This window comes from Vombatus ursinus, unplaced genomic scaffold, assembly GCF_900497805.2.
Source record: "Vombatus ursinus unplaced genomic scaffold, bare-nosed wombat genome assembly UNPS02014774.1, whole genome shotgun sequence".
Lineage (NCBI taxonomy): Eukaryota > Metazoa > Chordata > Mammalia > Diprotodontia > Vombatidae > Vombatus > Vombatus ursinus.
Genome location: NW_020954552.1, coordinates 22,379,188 through 22,398,478, shown reverse-complemented (window position 1 = coordinate 22,398,478; position 19,291 = coordinate 22,379,188).

Below are 19,291 nucleotides of genomic sequence, written 5' to 3'. Positions count from 1 at the left end.
GGCCCACTGATCAATGCATTCAGAAAACATGTGCAATGTGTAGCACTTCGGTGCTTCTCACCTCCAGGAAGGGGGAGGAAAAAAAATGTCAGTTCAACCATATGACACTCAGAGGATAAGATATTTGTGGTTGAAGACACGTGCTCTGAGAACATTCCAGTTACTACAGCCTTGCTCTGTGTGGAAACACATCTCATCTCAGAACACTCAGAAGAGAAGATTTTTGTGGCAGGAGACACATGCTCTGAGAACATTCCAGTTACTACAGCCTTGCTCTCTATGGAAATGTATCTAGTTCAGAACATTCAGAAGACCAAATACTTCTAGCATGATCCACAGTATTTGATAACATTTCAGTTGCCTCAAGTTTGGCCTCTGTAAAAGCTAATACTGTATTGTTTGAGAAAACTAAGGCCTCTCATCTTGGTCACATTCTGTGAGAAATAAAAGTAATCTGAGGTGCATATGCACACATACTTTGCACAATTATAAAGCATTTAGCACAGTGCCTAGTACATAGTAGGTATCATATAAATGTTAGCTATTATTATTATTATTATTATTATTATTATTATTATTATTATTAAACTTAGGTAATAAAACACTGTCCTTTACATTGTGATAGTTAATAAAACTATTATTTTCAAATGAATCTACATTTATTTAGCCAAATACAGATCCTTTGGTGAGAAACTCTGGCAATAAAACAAAACAGCAAACTTCAAATGAAAATCAAAGACCAAAGCTGATTTTAAAATATACAGGATCATCAGATTTTCAGAAAATATCACACAGGAAACACCTTTTCAAAACTGTCGATTTTTTGTTAAACAAGTAAGTCCATAGAGCAAGTGGATTTTAAAATGTGGACCTGGGTGACACATAGATATGAAGTTATAAATACGAAAATGTTGAGACCAACTCAGCAGATTTCATGTTGGAGGGGCAGTTTTAGAGAAATCTGGAAAAATTTGTATGAACTGATGCAGAGGAAAGTATGAACTGATGCAGAGGGAAGTGAGCAGAACGAGGAGAACAATTTATACAGTAGCTACAACACTGTAAGAATGAATCATTTTGAAAGACCTAAGAACTCTGATCTATGCAACAATCAACCATGATTCCACAGGACGAATGATGAAGAATGCTACCAACTCTCCCGACAGAGGTGATAGACTAAACATGCAGAATGAGATGCGAATTTTTGGTTATGGCCAATTTGGGAATTTGTTTTGCTTGATTATGCATGTTTGTTACAAAAGGATCTTGTCTTTTTTTTTCCCCTCATGGGGAGGAGTTGGGAGGGAGAGGAAAAAAAAACTCGTTCATTTAAAAAATGAAATTTAATTTTTTAAAATGACATGAAGATGGAATAATTCTTCAAAATAATATCAAAAGCAGCTAGGTGGCACAGTGGATAGAACGTTGGCCCTGGAGTCAGAAGGACCTAAGTTCAAATCTGCCCTCAAACACTTACTAGCTGTGTGACCCTGGGCAAGTCATTTAACCCTAATTGTCTTCAAAAAGAAGAAGAAGAAGAGTATCAGAGAAGAAATAACATATAGAAGAAATGGACAAGTCACAGAGCAAACTAAAGGAGAATGTCTAAATTTGCATTATGTTATGTGCACTTTTTTTTTCTAGTTGTTAAAACATTTACTGGCACAGCCTCAATTACACTATAACCTCACAGTGTGAAGATAAAAAGGTATAAGAACATAAAGGAGGTGGAGCAGAAGAGTCTGTCTCTGGATTAGACTGTTGTTAAATGGTTGGTTGTGGTCCTTCGTTCTTGAAGAGGACCCAAATGACATCACTATGTTAGAGTCAAGTTACAGTGCATCTGACTGTGGCTGATCAGACCAATATGAGCTTGGAATATTCTACCCTGGGTTGGGCACAAATAGTCCATGTGAACATTTGGGGTGGATTCTCTAAATTTGTGCATCTCGTGTTCTTTTGAGCTACTTCAATTCTGCTTTGCTCTTAGAGCACAGCACCTTCTCTGATGTGGGCACACCATGCTAGGCAGTTCTTGCCAGTGTCTCCCATGTCACACAATCAATTCCAAAGTTCTTAAGAGAGACCTTGAGAGGGTCCTTGTATCACTTCTGACCACCATGTGAGTGCTTGCCCTATGTGGATTCTCCATGAAATAGTCTTTTGGGCAAGTGTACATTTTGCATTCAAACAACATGGCCAGCCCATTGGAGTTGCACTCTCTGAAGCAGAGTTTGAATACTTGGCAGTTTATCTGGAGGAAGGTCCTCAGTGCCTGGTACCTTATCCTGCCAGGTGATCTTCAGAATCTTCCTAAGACAATTCAAATGGAAGCAATTCAGTTTCCTGGCATGGCACTGGTCTAGGTTTCACAGGCATACAACAATGAAGTCAGCACAAAGGCTCTGTAGACCTTCAGTTTGGTAGTCAGTCTAATACCTCTTCTCTCCCACACTTTCCTTCGGAGCCTCCCAAACACTGAACTAGCTCGGGAGTTCAAGGATGCCTCCATTATCCATCTCTATAAAGGTGAAGGAAATAGATTGTCCTGTGACAATCACAGAGGGGCTCTCTTTTAGTCATTGCTGGCAAAATTCTTGCCACAGTCCTCCTTAATAGGCTTCACCTGGAAGATGGTCACCTACCTGAGAGCCAGTGTGGCTTCAGAAAGGGCTGAGGAACAGTCAATATGGTGTTTGCTGCCCAACAACTCCAGTAGAAATGCCAAGAGTAGAACAGAGGTCTGTAGATCTGACCAAGGCTTTTCATACTGTCAATCGTGAAAGTTTATGGAAAATTATGTCAAAATGTTGCCTGGAAAAGTTCATCAGTATCATATGTCAATTCCACGACGTCATGCTTGCTCAGGTTCTGGATAATGGAGGATCTTCTCATGCTTTCCCAGTCACCAGTGGAGTGAAACAAGTCTGTGGGCTTGCTTCCATACTTTTTGGCATGATGTTTTCAGCCATGTTGTCAAACGTCTTCAATGAGGACAAACATGGCATCAACATCAACTACTGCATTGATGGTAAATTCTTCAACTTGAAAAGGGTATTAAGACCAAAATGGAGGTCAAAATGGTGCATGATTTTTTATTTACAGATGATTGTGCACTCAGTGTAGCCTCTGAAGCTAAGACGCAACAAAGTATGGATCATTTCTCTGCTGCTTGTGCTATTTTTGGCCTAACAACACCAAGAAAATACAGATGCTCCATCAGCCAGCACCACACCACCCATACATCGAACCCTCGGTTACAACAAAAGGAGAAGTTTTGAATGCTGTGGATAACGCTCCCCTTGGCAGTATACTTTCTAGGGATGTACAGATTGATAATGAGGTTGACACGTGTATTGCCAGAGCCAGCTCAGTGTTTGGGAGGCTCTGAAGTATCTAATAGTAATTGGGAAGAAGATTTCACTATGTAGGCTAACTTTTTACACTGCTATTGAACATGCACTCATTTGGCTAATAATGCAAGCAGACTGAATTGCTGGACAGGCCATTAATACTTAACAAATTCATCAGATTTCCTCCTGTGCCAAGGACCTGGGCAAGATGCAAGCTAGTGGGTAGCTGAGTGCAGTCTTAGCATTCTCTGCCCCTGTCACAAAGGCAGGCAGTCCCAAGACCCTCCTGGCTGAGCTGTCTTCTTGCTATGACTGCCAACCCAGGCTTAAAACATCTGAAATGGAATGAGGCAAAAAGGAAATTATAGCCCAACAGCAGAGCCAGGCCTGGAACCAATTCCTGACAATGAAATATTTTACAGCTTAATTAAATAATTAGGTGGTGGTGCTGTTGTTCAGTCATGTCCAACTCTTCATGACTTCATTTGGGGTTTTCTTGGAAGAGATATTAGAGTGGTTTGCCATTTTCTTCTCCAGCTCATTTGACAGATGAGGAAACTGAGGCAAACAGGTTTAAGTGCCCACACAGCTAGTAAATGACTGAGGCCAGATTTGAACTCAGAAAAATGAGTCTTCCTGACTCCAGGCCTTGTACTCTATCCACTGTGCCAAGTAGCACATAATTAGATAGACTGGCTCAAACCCTGGGAGTTTTGCTTCTGGCCACACTTGCACAAAAAAGATAGGAATTTAGACCAAAGGTTTTTTGTTTTGTTTTGTTGAGACAATTGGGATTAAGTCACTTGCCCATAGTCACACAGCTAGTAAGTGTTATGTGTCTGAGCCTAGATTTGAACTCAGGTCATCCTGACTCCAGAGCCAGTGCTCTATCCACTGCACCACCTAGCTGCCCCTAGACCAAAGGCGTTGAAGTAGAAAATAAGCTCTCCCACCTAGCCTCTTAGTGCTGGCCTTCCCTCACCCACTCATTTGTTTGGCAAATGGGAACTGCCTATTTTACAGATGAGGAAACTGAGGCTTAAGTGACTTGCCCACAGTCACAAAAGTAACAAGTGTATGAGGCTTGGATTTGAACCTAGTCTTCATCACTTCAGCCCAGCTGTGCCACTTAGCTCAACAATAACAACACCAAAAAAAATGGCTAAAATAGTTTAGACTCTGTAAAAACAAAAAAACAAAAAAACAAAAAACAAACCCAATATCCTAACCCCTCCCCATGCCATGGACTGATTTTTCCTTAAAAGTTCTTGACCATCCTCAACACTTAGCTTGTTCAGGTTCATTTTCCCTCTTCTACTTGGCAGATTTTTCATTGTACAGTCTCTTTCAGAAATAGAAATAGAAGGAAATTCTTTAGATGAGACCAAGGACAGAAAGTGAAGCTCTTGATTATCTGAGGGCAGCTGCTGTTAGGAATTCAGTAGCCTCCTGCTAAAACAAAGAAACCCCTGGGAAAAGCTCAAAGTCCCTAAGTCATTCTGTCAGAGTAAAGCCAGCAGTGATGGGCAAAAGCCCCCTTTCCCAACAAGGAATAGCAGCTAGCTGCCAAGTCCCCAGTCATCCCCCCTCCCCAGCATGAGTGAGCACCCTTCCCAAACTCTGACCTACTCCTCAGGTCTGAGTTCCCTGCTCCCTGATCCCAGTGCCTGGTACTGTTTGGCCTAAAAACCCTATAAAAACCTTCCCCACTTTACCCATTCAGGACACCTAACTCCATCCAGGAACCCAAGGGACTGCCCTGAATCCATCTACCCTGACTGCCCCTCTCCCGTCAATGAAGCTCGCCACCTGTCTTGTGCTCCACCGGGTCTGGTGGTGCTCGGCCTCCCAGGTATCTCCTTAGGAGCATCAGCTACTGCCCTGTGCTTTGACTAATGGTTTCAGTACAGATACACCTACCTCCCAAGACTTGACTTAGGGAACATAGAATGCAAAGGCTGACCCAGGAATCCTCTGACTCTGCCCAGGGCCTCCATCCTTCTCCTTAACACCAGAGCTGGACTACGGGGCCCTGTCCCAAACTGTGTGGTCCTCAGGCTTTCCCCTTGGCACTATAAATGACAGATAAGGGAGTTTGCCACTTTTCCTTGTACAGTTCTTTGGGATCACCCAAACCTTCCTCAACCTAGATGGAGACAACAGCCATCTCCTGAGAGTCGCCGGAGGAAGAGGAAAGGAGGGCTTACAGATGTGCAACAGGGTAGAAGAGCTTGATATTTTTAGGGGTCAGTAAGTAGAAAATCCAAGGGCAGGAAAAGAAGCCAGGAGAGCAGACACCTAGACATAAATCAGGTCAAGACAAGGTCACATTAGCTAAAATGCAGGTGAAGAGAAGAAACAGGGTAAGAGGCAGCAGTCAAGAAGCCAGAAGTGAGTCAGGAGCTCAGGACAACCATGAAAAAGATAGGCTACAAGCGGCACAATGCTTCATTTTAATGCTGGGCTAGAGCCTACCTACCTTGTCCCCCTTGATATCTTAAAGGATCCTAACCCTGGGAACTGTGTGTCAGGTGTTTTTTAAATTTTTTTTCATTTTAAAAATTTTTTTTGGCAATTGGGGTTAAGTGACTTGCCCAGGGTCACACAGCTAGTGTCAAGTGTTTGGTTTGAGGCTGGATTTGAACTTGGGTCCTCCTGATTTCAGGGCTGGTGCTCAGCGGCTTTTTTTAAAACATTAATTGCATTGTAAATCAGGAATAAGATTACTTGGGTCAACTTACACTGAATTTAGGCTAATTCATCAACCACAGTCTTATTTGTAGCTTCATTGCGAAGGACATTTGTTAGCCTGAACAAGGCCTGGTCCTTTCCTGAGATTCTCGTTCTAAGAAAACATTATGGGAGCTAGGAAGCTTGCGCCGTTATTTCAAAAAGGGCAAGGTGATACAAGTCATCTGTAGAGGAGCTGTGAAACTTAAACACAGTTATGTAGGGAGGCCAATGTAAAAAGAAGCAGCAAATATGAAATTATGTTGCATTCTTGCCTTTTCGTTAGGGAATGAAGGGGGAAAGAAGCCTCACAAAGTACTTATTAAGCACCTGCTGTGGCCCCATCGCTGTACTAAGAGGAGTATTGGGATGATGGAGTGGTATTAAACTTATTCTTGGCTTCTACTTCGTTTGAGAGATGGGATATATATCTGTCCAACTAGAGAACAAGTCAAGTTCCCTGATGGTGACTATCACACCAAAATTACTCTTAAAATTTTTCCACTCAGTTTTTCTTTCCCCTCATCATGTTTGGAAATTAAGAAAAAAAAAGTTATTTTTGCATAATTTCCCTTCCTCCATACTATGACCTTCACTTTTTTGCTTCCTGAGATGGAAACTGTTCTGCAGAGGCTTTACTAAGTCTAATTCTTCCCAGGCCCTTTGAATCCAAACTTCACAGAACAACAGCAGTTCTGTGAAGTGTGCATTCAATCAGAGGGCCACACTTGAGGACCTAAAGGGCCACATGTGACCTCGAGACTGCAGGTTCCCCATCCCTGTGACCTAGGCTAATGTAGTGTTAAATTGGGGAAAAGTCAGGGGCAGTCCCCTGGGAGGAGAGGAAGTCCAGAGAGATTTTGTCAGCAGCATTCCCTCTTTAACCTTGACCTGGCTACTTTCCATATCAGTCTGTTTTCCAGACCAGAGTTATAACCCTATTACACAGCCAGTCTGAGAGAAATGAGCCATGAGGAGAGGTTTCAGAAGCTAGCTGCCTGGTCCTTGTCTCCTCCGGACTAACAAGCTTATGCATACCTGAAGCTAGAAAGGAAAGGAAATTCTCTGGGCTGCCTGGGAAAGAATGCTGGGTTTAGAGTTAGCTACCTGGCTTTGGCTCTTGCCTCTCCTATTTACAAACCCTGTGACACAATATTCTGTCTCCTGACTCAGGACATTCTCACCGGCTGTGTATCTCTCATGCCTGGAATGCTCTCCCTCCTCATTTTGTCTCCTGGCTTCCTTCATGTCCCAACCAAGATCCCACCTTCTCCAGGAAGTCTTTCCTGATCCCCCTTAATTCTGGTGCCTTCCCTCTATGATTGTTGTTATTCAGTTGTTTCAGTTGTGTCCGACTCCTCATGACCTCATGTGGGCTTTTCTTGCTGGAGTGGTTTGCCATTTCCTTCTCCTGTTCATTTTACAGATGAGGAAACTGAGGCAAACAGAGGTTAAGTGACTCATCCAGGGTCACATAGCTAGGAAATGTCTGAGGCCAGATTTGAACTCAGGTCTTCCTGACTCCAGTCCCAGTGCTCTCTCTACTGAACCATCTAGCAGCCTCTCCTTCTGTGATTATTTCCAATTTATCTTGTATATATCTTGTTTGTACATAGTGGTTTACATGTTATCTCCTCCATTAGACTATAAGCTCCTTGAGAGCAGGCTGTCTTTTTTGCCTTTCTTTGTATCTCCAGTGTTTTGCATAGCACCTAGTACACAGTAGGGGCTTAATAAATGCTTGTTGCTTTGTTGACTTGTGACCTTGGACAAGAACCCCAACCCCTCTAGGCCTCAGTTTCCTCATCCAAAAATTGAAGAGATTTAATTATATGGCTTCAAAGGTTTCTTCTATCTTTAAATCTATCATCTTAAATTTAAATATATGTATGTTTAAAGATAGAGGCAGCTAGGTGGCACAATGGATGGAGTTCTGGAACTCCATCAACTATACATGTCCAGGCACAAACAAGATATATACAAGATAAATTGGAAATAATCACAGAAGGGGAGGCTGCTAGATGGTTGAGTGGAGAGAATGCTGGGCCTAGAATCAAGAAGACCTGAGTTTAAATCTGGCCTCTGATACTCACTAGCTGTGTGACCTTGGGAAAGTCACTTAACATCTGTTTGCCTTAATCTACTGGAGAATGAAATGGCAAACCACTCCAGTATCTTTGCCAAGGAAACCCTATGGACAGTATTGGTAGGCCATGGTCCACAGGGTCACAAAGAGTTGGATATGACTAAACAATGGAACAATAACAACAATGTTTAAAGTTGTATAAAGTTCTCCTTCTTTATTCCTTTCTCCTTCACACACATATCCCAACTGCAGTCATGATTTAAATACTCCAAACTACAATAATAAACACACAAGAAGATATAGGTTCCACTCACCTTACCGCTGAATCTGAGTGACTCAACAAGGCTGAAGAATCTCAAAAAAAATCAAAATAAGTTGCTAATAGTGGCAGTTGGCCAGGATTCATAATCATGCTCCCCTCAAAAAAAATTTAGAGTAAAAATAGAGTGAAGTGAGTTCCCACAATGCTAACTGATGACCCTTGGAGGGCATTTCAATAGGAATAACTCTATCTTCCTATCCTCCAGGTCTCATCTGTTGAAATTCTTTTGCCTCTGATTCAGATCAAGGACTGGTTTAAAAAAGGACAAAGAAGAAGAAATACGAGGGAAAGCTCAAAAGAAGGGGAGTTGCCCAAACAAATGCTGTATTGGGAAAAAATGTTTCCTAATTCAAGTGCCATGAGTTCCAGAACTCTGTCCATTAGTCTTTTCCCATCACCCTATGACAATGAATGCTAATACTTCTGGTAACTCCTTCTATCACTCTTTCCGATGACTATTTTGAAAGTTCAATGAAAAATTTTCAAGTGCTCTCTACATTGAAGGTACTATAGGGGATACAAAGATACATAAGACATGGGCTTTACTTTTAAACAGCTGACATCTAATGGAGATTTGACATGCATACAAATAACTGAACATGCTGTGAAAGGCAAGAACATAGGAATTCATAAAAGGAAGAGTTCACTTCTGAATAAATTGATCAGGGAAGGCTTCGTAACTGGTAGTGATTAGTGGAATGAGGAAGTGCCCTTCAAGCATAATTGTAAAGTCCCATACATGGGAAACCACCAGATTTGTTTGAGGAAGAGACCACAGATGTCTCATTTGACTGGAACATGGGGTATTTGTATAACAGTGACGAGCAATGAGCTGGAAAAGACAGGTTGTATAGGACCTTGAATGCCAGGGTAAAGAGTCTGGTTTTTGTCCTAAAGGCAATGGAAGATATCTGAAGGTTTTTGAGCAAGGCAGTGACGTTACTTTAAAAATATTCATCTAGTCCAGAGATTCTTATCTGTAAAATGAGCTGGAGAAGGAAATGGCAAACCACTATAGTATCCTGCCAAGGAAATCCCCAAGTGGGATCACAAAGAGTCAGGCACGACTGAACAACAACTTCTGACTCCAGACACAGAGCTCTTTCCACTGTCCCTTGCCCTCCAGAACCAGAGAGCCAAGAGAGAAGCCAGTACAGAAGAAGTCAAAATCTAGAGGGGTCAGGAGTCAATCAGAAGGACACAGAAGGCAGAGGCCCAGACAAAACTATGGATAAACGCCAGGGAGGAAGTCAGGAGAACAGAATCTGAGACCACAGAACCCAGAAACCGAGGCAAGGATTTTTAGAAGCAGGAATTTTCTTAGAATCTTTCTGGTGTAGTGGAAGTTACCCTGACATTGGCATCAGAAAGCCTGATCTACAATTTCTGCTCTGCTCTCTACCTGTTGCGTAAACACAGGAAAGTCTCTTAAACCCTTTATCCTTCAGCTTCTTCACCTGTAAAACGGAAACAATAATAGTTGCACTGAATTCTCGTGATCAGAAAAGCCATTTGTGAACTGCTAAATACCATATTCCTGTTCACTGTGCCAGTACCTGGCTGGTCCTGACATACTACAAAAGGAAGTGATGCAGACTGAATATCAAAGTGTCACATTCCCTTTTGGAATTGTGCTAACAGATCCAGGAGAGAAGTACTGGCCCTGAGCTGGTCACTTGGGGACAGCCACTGGCTCGTGGCCTTTCTGCACCTGTCCCCAAGGGACACTGAGAGGAAGAGGTATGGGTGAACTCCCAACGGAATGGATGACCAGGAGCAAACATAGCTCCACGTTCACGAGGGGCAGAGAATATTAGAAACTGTGTCACATGAAGTGCTGGCCTGGAGCAAAATTACAAAGTACGCAACTTTCTGGGTGTGCCCTTTCCTCTTTGTCTATACCACAGAAAGAATGCCAAAGTTCTTAGACTGCCAACATCTCTGATTGGAGGAGAATGACTAATAAATTCACTCAGTCTAAGGTGTTTGGACTTAATGTGTTCTTTCTCTTAGGGGGACTTGCATTTTTAGTGGGCAGAGAAAGAGCCCTGATTAACACAAAAGAATGAATTGCTAATGGTGGAATTTCAGACATCTATGGGCATGATTTTGGGGAGAAGGAGAGATGTTTTTGACTGGATGACTTTGGGGACACTCCTGGTTGGTTTTTCCTAGTTGTAATAGGTAATCTGTCCCTTTAACTTAGGAGCCAAACTCTCTGTCTCTGTTTCTCTCTGTCTCTGTCTCTCTGTCTCTCTCTCTCCCCCCTCTTCTCTTCCTCTCTCTTCCTCCCTCCCTCTCCCTCTCCCCCTCTCTCCTCCCTCTCTTTTTCTCTCTCCTTCCCTCCTCCCCCATCTCTTCCTTCTCTTCTTCCCTCCTCCCTTTATTCTCCCTTCTCTCTCCTTCTATCTATCCGTTTGTCTCCCAACATCCCCTCCCCTCCTTGTTTTATCACTGACACAAGGAAAAAATTGGGGGGAAAATCTCTTAAATTAGAAAACTCAATCACTGGGGAGATAAGAGCAGGATTTTCCTCCCCTGAGAATAAACTGCTACATGCTTAACCCTGACTATGTAACTCCTCCACGTTCCTCCCTCCCCAAGACCTCTTTCTACAAACTCCAGGTGCTTATGGCTCCTTGAGATAAGGGGGAAAACTTTTAGGCCTCGTGCAAAGTAATAACCTTATATTTAAGGCCGGATTAAAACAGTTACTACAATTAACCAAGTGAAACACAAAGGTTAACACAAAGCACCAGCTCTGGGGTTATTCCTAACTCAAATTTACACTATCAGACTCCTCCCATCAGGGTTCTAGAGGTAACCCTGGTTCTGGTATTATCCAGAGTTGCCACAGATTCTCATCAATAATCAGCCAGACTTTGTTAGGTTTTAGAAAACGTTGTTTACTACTACAATGATACTGAGAAACAGTTGTATAAAACACTTTCCTCCACCCCCCAAAAGGCCTAAGGCACATTCTCTTAAAAGTGCACCCAAAGTCCAAGAGAAAAGTAAGCTTAATTTTAGCATACTCTAGAAGTAAAGCACACACGAAAAGATCTTGTGTGACCGAAGAACAAACTCACAATTACTAGTTACTGAATGTGCCTTCTGGAGTCCCAAGTCAGGATTCCCATCTATCTTTCAGTGTCTGGGTTTGCCCCTGGTATGTTTTTTCTACTGTCATGCTTTGTCCCTTAGTGGTCTCTTTTCTCCAGTAAAATCTTGAAGTGGCCTACCACCTGACCACCTCTTTGTTGAATTTCCTCTAGGTAGAATACTTCCTGAGGTGTGGTTAACTCATTTGAAATAGCTTCTGGTGCTCCCTTCCTGATGCAATCAAAAGGTTTCGTAGTTCATAAAGGAATTACAAGACATAAAGCATTTTGTTTACACATTTAAAACTTCTTCCAGCTGATTGATTCTGTGACTACCTCCAGTGAGGAGTCTGGGTCTGTTGTGATTACGCTTATAATTGGGGGTGGGGGCAGGAGGGAGGTCTGGCCCTTTGCTATCTAATGGACTCTGTTCAAAGGGAGGAGAAGAATTCACTCTATCTTGGGATGCCTCAGAACAGCAGATGGTACTTCCTAACAATAAATCAAGCTTGCTTTAGTTTCATTTCCTTCTCTAGGCAACTTCTCTCTAAATCCCTAAGGTCAGATCACATTCTGAGAGGTTTTTCCTTCTTCCGGCATTCCCAGCCCCCCCCCCCATATCACCCAGGCAATGCCTAATCTCTCTATGCACAAGTCTGACTTAATGTCAACTTTCAGAGTGCTGCTGTCTCCCCCACAGGGGGCCATGTCCAGTCATCTTCATCTATATCTGGCCACTGGACCCAGATGGCTCCAGAGGATAAAGTGAAACTGGTGAAACTTTGCACAGCCCTCCCTCATTTAACCCAATTCACTTGCAAGTCGTGGCATCACCTTCCTGATCTTATGGGCCTCTTCTAGAAGGAAGGATAAGTAGGATGCTGAAATAGTGAAGCCCCTTCAGGGAAGGATAAGACCAGACCTCTCCTATTACATACACCCACTTGGCCTTGTTGAGACAACACTCCTCCTAGATTTCCCAGAATCTGCCTTGCTAAAAGAAGCAGAATGTTACTCAAGATAAGGGAGTATATCAGGCAATGTGGCCGAAAGTATCTTGTTTGTCCATGCTTTACGGCTCTCTCCCCTCCTTTTATCTTACTTTCCTGCCGAACCAAGTTACTGTTTTTGCTCCCTGTTGCCGGGGAAAAGTTTCTGCACTTAGACTGTGAGCTCTGAAGTCCAGCAAATGGGAAGAGGAGCTAGTGGGTGGGTGGGGTTCTGAGTTATGGTCTATATAAACTTGCTTTGAACTTCACTCCCTTGCACTCCCTTGCTGGCGCCATCTTGAGCAGCACTGGGTGTGTCCTTTCTCTTGAGAAAGCAATAAAACTCCTTTTTGCCTTTCTTAAGAAAAAGTCTCTGACTGATTATTACAAGGGGGTCACAAACACCCCAAACAAGGATAAACAACAACAACAGCAGTCTCCCCCACACCGAAGGCTGATGCAAGCTTATCTTCCACCCCAGGCATCATCATCATCACCATCATCATCATTAACTGGAATATTTATAAATTGGAAATAATTAATTGGAATATTTCTAAAAGAAATAGAAAGGTTTTTACTTTCCCCTCATAGATGATCCCATGCTCAGAGACTCTTCAATGCTTCACTGTCTTTCTTCTGTAGGGGTCCAATGTAGGCCAGGCTACTCCCCAGTACACGTTCTGTCCTTCAATTTTCTTTATCCTTTTGTTATACCAATCTCCATTGCCCATTCCACACCCCCCCTAAAAAAATAGCACCTACCTTCCCATACACACACACACCTAATAAAGGAATTTGCTCACCCACCAATTTCTATAATCATGGGCTAGTGGAAAGAGCATTGTATTGAGAGAGATTTGGGTTCAAATCCCTACCATTATCTATAGGATCTTAGACAAGTCAGTTAACTTATCTGAGACCCATATCCCTTCCTTTTTCTCCTAACTCCAATTTTGTTTTGTACAGACCTATGATTTCATCAATGCTGGGGTTTCCTGGTATGGAGACTCCCTCCACCTATGCAAATCTGCAATTGCCCATCATTGGAGAGTTATCAGGAGTACTAAGAGGTTAAGAAACTGGTCCATTGTCACAGAGGTGTCAGGAATCCAAGTCTCCCCTCTTCAAACTCATTATCTGAACTCCTAGAAAATAGTCTATTCTTAGCCTAATGGGAATGCTTTACAAAAACCCTATCTGGTACCACTGTGTAGGTGAATTATTGTGGGGAACACTTTGGTCCCCACATAATCTCTTCAATCTGCATCGACCACAAGCGATTTTCTGAATTTGGAAGACAAAAGCCTGGTTGTATAAAAGGCCCAATGAAGGTGAATCCTGGCACCCCACTAAAAGCAGAACTGGCATGAAAAGTGTCCACACAGCACCCTGGCTTGTGAGGATCCTCCGAGGGCTCTGAAAGCACTCAAGTCTCCTGATGCCTCTGTTACATAAAATATTATTTCAAAGGTCAAATGACTTGTTCTGTTATAACTCAGCAATTCAGAAGCAATACTAGAAATAGAACCCACAGAATTACAGCCTGGACCCACACAGGCCTGAGCTAGAAATACTTCAAACCACAGAAACTGGAGATAAGAAATGTTGACTGGGTGCTTGCCCCTAAATTACCCTCCCCTCTCACTTTTCCCACCCCTGCTCTCCCATTCACTTTAACCAAGGGACCAGGAGCTGGTCTAGAACCTTATCCCTTCATAGCCTCTGTTCCTTATAGGACTATAGAATTTTATTCAGAACTTATAGGATCACAGAACTTTAAAGTGGATCAACACAGAACTAAAACTGATAACTGATTGATGCTAGCTGATTTGATTTCCTTCTTTGGGTTTGTGATAGAAGCCGTCACCAGAGAATGAGCCAAAGCTGCCTGATCCAGAGTATAGATGCTGACTGAGCTCCCTAAGCTTTACCCTTGAACTGTAGGGAGAAAAGTGATGGATGCCCTCCCTCCTCCACCAACCTCCCTTCCCCCCAAGATTCCTGGAGCATTAGTAGACTTTCCCTCTGAGGGAGCCCTCCCAGGAACTGGATAAAATATTCTGGTTCTGACCATCAGAAGAACTAGAGATTTAAGAGTCCAGGGAGAGAAAGGGGACAATAACTTCATCATCTTTTTAACACATCCCAGGGCCTCTCTTTGTATTATTTCTCATTTTGAGAACTTGAAATAATCACTATCCCCTCTCAGTCACCAACTCACACTATCTCACAGCCATCTACATTGGCAAAGGGAGGTTTGTTACAGACCAGACTCTAGAGAACATGGTGGCATTTTTCTTTAAATGGGCACAAGGAATTATTTGCTGAAATTCTGGGCCAAAACCTTCAAGGTAAAATTTAACAGGGATGATAAATATCAGGGTAAAAAAGCAATCATGCAAAATCAGAATGGTAGACACCCAACTTGGAAAGAGTTAAACGGGAAAAAGACATGGGTTTTTGCAGCCACCAAGAAGGCTCCCAGACCATGCCCAGTGTCCTGGGCCTATTTACCCTCCCTCAGCAAAATGTCTGATTCATCTTATTCCAAAAAGTCTGGTTCTGAGCTAAATTGGCCATTCAAAAAAGGCACTAATAAACTAAGCAAAAAAGTGTTCATAATAATTAAAACCATAAGGCATCACCCCCCCTCAAGGATATTTGTATTTTAACTAGAGTCAGTGCCTTGACCTGAATGAATGAATGAGTGAATGAATGAAAAAAGCATTTATTCCGCTCTTACCATGTGCCCAGCACTATTCTAAGCTGAGGAAAAAAATACAAAGACAGTCCTTGCCCCTAAGGAGCTTATATATTCTAAGAGAGGGAGAGAACACACAAAGGGGACTGATGATCAGGAAAGGGCCAGAGCATAGTTTCCAGATGCAGTGTAAGGCCAAACCCATCCCTTCTGAGAGAACTAATATATCGTCAGATCTCCATTATTACTATTAATAGAGAGGGTGTGGGAAGGAAGGTGAGGGATGGGGAGGGGGAAGAGGGGATATGAATGCCTCTGATTTAATTGGTGTAGGGCTATGGATTAGCAACTATAATTAATTTTTTAATTTATAGTCTTAGAACCTAACCTAGGGGCACTAAGAAGTTAAATAATTTGCCTACAGCCATATAGGTGTTTCAGGCAGACCTCAAACCCAGGTCTTTCTGACTCTCAAACCAGTCCTCTTTTCATTTTCCAGGAGTGGGGAGCCTGCAGCATCAAGGCCACATATGGCCCTCTAGGTTCTCAAGTGTGACCCTTTGAGGGAATCCAAATGGACAGACAAAGGGCTGCACTTAAGGACCTAGAGGGCCACGTGTGGCCTTGAAGTTGCAGGTTCCCCACCCCGATTGCCAATGTTGCTTCTCCATAGGGTGGATCGGAGTATAAATAATTCCAAGAAGTATATAATCCGCCAGCCATTCATATTGCACTTCGAAGTTGGTCTACTTTCCCAGTTCCACAGGTTAATATTAGGTGGGTTAGCCTTTCTTGAGTACATTGCAGCTAGGTAGCAAGAGAAGATGGTAGGTAAAGCCATATCACAAAGCTTACCACTGCCCAGCCTCGTGGAAAGGTGAGTGTGTAGCTAGCAGCTTGATTGACATTCAGTTAATGCTACTGTTGGTGTTTGACATTGAGAGGAGGATTCCTAGATCTCAGTACCACAATGCTAATGCAATGCTGTTTTCTTAAAAGCATAGGCTTGATTGTTTAAATATCCATTAGGAAGTAATGAAGAATTTAATCAATGAATATAGACTTTCATCTAAGTCTGCCACTTGAAGAAAAAAAAGCCTAGCAATTCCAAAGTTTCTATAATCATTCAACCAATTGATCAACAAGCATTTGCACCTGGGAGGTGGCTCAGTGGATAGAGCACCAGCCCTGGAGTCAGGAGGACCTTAGTTCAAATCTAGCCTCAGACATTTACTAGCTGTGTGACCCTGGGCAAGTCATTTAACCCCCAATTGCCTCAAAAAAACTAAAAACTAAGGATTTGTGCCAGACATTGAAAGGGTATGATGACTTACCACCTGCTCTGGTAGGAACTACAAAAAGAAGACAGGCATTCTAACCAGGATTGCCTTTATAAACAGGTTTTTGTCTTGACCTGTTGAAAGTATGTTTGATCTTTGGGATTTCTTACTTCAGTAGAGAATGGGAAGAGTAGGCAGAAATCATTTGCAGCAAGTAGATAGATTGTAGACCTGGAGTCAGGAAGACCTGAGTTCAAATCCAGGCTCAGATACTTACTAGCTATGTGTCCTGGAAAGTCACTTAAGCTCTGTCTTAGTTTCCTCATTTGTAAAATAGGGATAATAATAGCTCTTATTTCCTAGAGTTGTTATGAAGATAGAATGAGTTAATCTTTGCAAAGCATCATATTATGCTTTGTTCTTTGATATTATATTATGTGTAATATTTAATATTATATTGTGTTAGTGATTATTTAATATTATATTATATATAATATTTAATATTACATTGTATTAGCGATGATGATGATGATGATGATGATGTGTGTGATGGGGAACTGAACAATGAAGGCCTGGTCCTTGGAGGATGTACAATAGATTCTGCCTGGCACCTACTAACGTGGAAATATCCCTCTCCCTGAGAGCTGTCTAGTGAGGAGGAAGAAACATTGCAGACCTCCAGGTGGCCCCTATTGCCTCAAAAAGAAAGTGAACTTGGTTTTGGTAGTTCCTACCTTATGTTTGAGTCCTCTCTCCCCAGAGACCAAAGTCATAGAGGAGAATAGGTTTCTGGTTAGGTTTTGATTTTATCTTCTTTGTAAAATTCCTTTGTCAAAGTTATTGTTGTTCATTGATATTGAAGAGAGATCAGCTGGTTAAAAAGATTGGGACAGTAATAACTGGGTAGACGATATTGGGGAAGAACTAAATTTTGGGAGGAACATACTAGATGGGGCTTGTGAGAAAGACAACCTCAGCCCTTCAGGGTTACTCTGGGAGCGGAGCTGTAGCAGTGCCCTGGGGGTCCAACTTAGGCAGAGGGTGAGTTGGTCAGAGCCTAAGTACTAATGGGTTTAAAAAAAAGAAAGTTTCTGTAAGCAAATGATTGCTTTGAATTCCCACCAGCATCAACCTGTATAAAGTAATTGAATTGTTTTCCTACATTTTATTTTGCTGGATGATATTTGTCCCTGGATGCCTTTAATCAGTAAGGCGTTCTTTTTTAAAATTTGATTAAAATTTGATTAAAATTTGAATAAATGATCATCCTCCACCTCTGGAGGGATTAACCTGGACTAATCAGTATTCCAAGGAAAGTAGCATGAAAAGGCAGCATAGGTAGGTACCCTAAAGGCATGATGGCCCTAAAGACAGGAAGACCTGAGTTCAAATTCTGCTACCTGACTCAAGCTATGTGACCCTGAGCAAATTCTCCAACATTTCCATCCCTGCATTCCCTCATTTGTATAACATGGTTAATAATATGTCTACAGCTACCTCACAGAGTTGTGGTAAGGGTCAAATGAGATAATTTATGTAGAGTGTTTCAGAAACTTTAAAGTACGATATAGATTTCAGTTATTGTTTTAAGTGCATAATTTGAAAGGCAGCATGGCTTAATGAATAGAGAGCTCAGAGTCAAGAAGGCCAAAGCTCAAGTCCCGTCTCTGATCCATGTTGGCTGTGTGACCCTGGGCAAATCACTTAACCTCTTGAGCAACTCTCCGAGACAGGAAATTGCAGAGTGGAGGCTGGTCTAACTTGCTGGAGGAAGCTTCTCGCTGGAAGTTCCCTAGGTCAATGAAATCACAGGCCCTTCCCTTCTCTACCCAGAACCGTGACATTGTCTTCAGTCGTCATTGTCATCGTTGTGTGGTTGTTACTGTTGCTGCTGCTGCTGCTGTTGTAGGTCTTGTGAGGAAGAAGCTCCTGGCTTTTTTTCTTTCCATGTATCATTTAAGCTATTCCTGGTTGTTCTGCCTGACTCAAATCCGACACACAAATCTCCAGTGAAAACTAGGCGAAGTATCATGTTCTGAGAGATACATTGCTTAAATGTTGCTGATTTCCATTTAAGACAGGTCCGTGTCTCAGGACACATGCTGTCCCCTAGTGGTCGGTTCCATTGAAATGTCTTTGGTCAATGAGGAATTCTTTTGCTCTTCCAATCGCTGCCACACAATATTGTACGAGTTGATTTACCAAAAGAAAATCTTTTGGAAAAATAAAAAAGCATTTCAAAATAGATACACTCTTCAATGGCTAGTCTCCATTTAAGGTGGGAAAAGCAGCCGGGTAATTCCCAGGTGTGGCTTTAACCAACAAAAGAATTCCCAGCATTCTCTTCTCCCAGGAGAAGTTTTACAACCAATTGTATAAGCAAGGTAAATGAAAAATGCCGAGGGGTAGGGAACCTCTATCACTAAGACTGCTTTCTAGAAATGGTGCTCCCCTCCATGGAAGGGAATCTTCCCCTTCTGGGCAGAGACAAAGAAGCTGCAAGGCTACAATTCTTAGGAGTTTCAAGGTCCTGTCTTTGTCGCTAGATGCCATTTATGTTAATCAAATAACTGCAATTTTTGAGAAACCCAAGATAACAAAGGATCTGGGCTGAACAGACAGCTATCTGCATTGTAAAGCACTATGTTAAGGATGTAATAGTCTCCTGGGAAGGAAAGCATGGAGTAGCATACAATAGCTTGTTGTTTCTTGATTTCTATCATTAATAA